Source organism: Nansenia antarctica (genome assembly GCF_963989245.1).
Source record: "Nansenia antarctica genome assembly, chromosome: 12".
NCBI classification, from domain to species: domain Eukaryota; kingdom Metazoa; phylum Chordata; class Actinopteri; order Argentiniformes; family Microstomatidae; genus Nansenia; species Nansenia antarctica.
In genome coordinates this window covers 5,864,927-5,867,066 of record NC_137682.1, presented here as the reverse complement: position 1 = coordinate 5,867,066, position 2,140 = coordinate 5,864,927, and positions in this window count along the sequence as shown.

Sequence of the window (2,140 nt, the reverse complement as noted above, 5' to 3'; positions counted from 1 at the left end):
CCCCCCCCCCCCTCCTCCCAACACAAACAGACACATCCCCTCTCCACAAACACACTGTGAACCAACACAGCGCTGACTGTACAACTCACATTTTAAACTCTCCCCTCTTTTGAAAACGTCAAGAGGGAACGTCTAACGTCGCTCTTCTAACCTTCGAGCGCACTCTGTGCCATTGAAAGACAAAGCCCAATTTATTTTTTAACAAAATGAAGAACTTTTTTTTTAACAAAAGAGGAAAAAACAAAACAAGATATTTGCTCTTGAGAAACTGAGTGAAGAGGGAAGGGATGCCTCCTGCAAAATGTTGTGTCTATTGTCTGACCACTGAGAATGTTTTCATATGAACTCTGTCAAGGAAATGGTAACATCACAATCATGTTATTCATTGTCACTGTCTGTTTTTGATCTGTACAGAATATATTCCTCTGTAATTTTTGTGACGAGCCCTCTGCCATAACTAAACGGCTTTATCTCTGTAAGGTTGATAATGTCTGCCATGTGTTACAAAAATGTTGTGCTCTAAGCATAATCACTGAACTAAGGTTTTAAGACAACAAACATCTTGACTACTACTGCTTCATGACTTGAAACCCAAGGAAGATTTCCGCTCAATACTTTCTTCAATCCTGTTCTTAATCCCCCAGAATCCCCCAAGAGTCCATACATTTTCCTGTTACTGATCAGTGGGCTTCTGTCACCTGAATTCAATGACAAAACCTACCAAAGCTAACTGCTAATGTATGTCCGAAGTTAAGAATTATGGCCCAGGAAACAGCAGGTTGTTTCGACAGCTGATTATTAAACAAAAGCAGTCCATCCATTGTTAAAGCGACTTTTGATATTACAACACTATTATCCCTCATGTTCTGTGATCATGTTAGTTTTACATGAGCTTTCACTGTATATCGGAAGATGACATGTGGGTGTTTTTATGCCTATATGGTTTTTGGTATACAGAATCGTTGATGGTAACATGAACAGTTCTACATCACAGCAGACCAATGCCATTAGACTAATCATGATTGTTTGGAAAGAGCACATCATATTTTAAAAAAACCTGTTATAGCTCTGTGGGCTTCCCAGCATCAAAAGGCATATATCTGAAAATGCCAACTCCAATCCCTGTAGACTAGCAATGTTGTGGTCAAGTGGGTAGAATCAATTTCTTCTAGCATTTCTATTTGAATTCACTTCAGCTCAAGGTTCAATACATGTAAGTAGACATTACTGCCCTCAATGATTGGAGTTGGACTTAGTCAAATGAAAGGCTGACCCCCAAGTCACTGATTCAAGTACAGCTGACTACCAAAATCCATTCACCCAGTCCTTACAGTGGGCCTAGGGAAACAGTGATGAACGATGAACTAACAGTAAACCTAGTTCAGTGCCAGTTTGTACAGACATGTTGATATGAATTACTACAGGGGAGGGCAGGGTATATGTACACACAATTAAGCTGAAAGCACTAATTTTATCAAAATGTTTTGTATCTATGTTTAGCAGAATTATAAAAAAAATTTGATTGTACAAAGTTGTTTTTAATATTTCCCCCAATGCTTAAATGGCTGCTTGAGCATGTTGCGAAAAACAGACAAGCGCTTTTTGAATGGTACACCACATTGAAGTTACTCTAAACTGTTGACCCTGGTGTAAAAAAAAGAAAGCATTTTGCAGTCATTGTTACCTATCATGAATGCACATATTAAACCTTTTTATTAGAGCTGTGTTACTTTGTCTGCATGTTGTATACTGTTGAATTGGACTCGATTGGGAATGACTAGGCAGAAAGTCAGGACACCTCAGATGGTACGGTAAGTGGCCAAGCTAAATCTTAGGGCCAATCCCAATTCACCCCTACGGCTTCGTTTTGCGCATTCACGTTTAGGGTAGGGGTGTCCCAATTCATCCAATTAAAAAAAATGGCATTATCCATCGATAATATTACATAATAACAACTGCTCGGATTAGATTGCGAGTTGTTTATTAATAAGTAATTACAGAGAAAGTAATGACATTTCCGCATTGAATAGAGCGACATAACATTTCTGTAGATGATTTGCAATGCATGCTGGAATCAAGGGGTACGGCTTCAAAGCTAGTCTGGTCCTGAAATCGCTCGAAACTATAGCTAGCCCTCCGA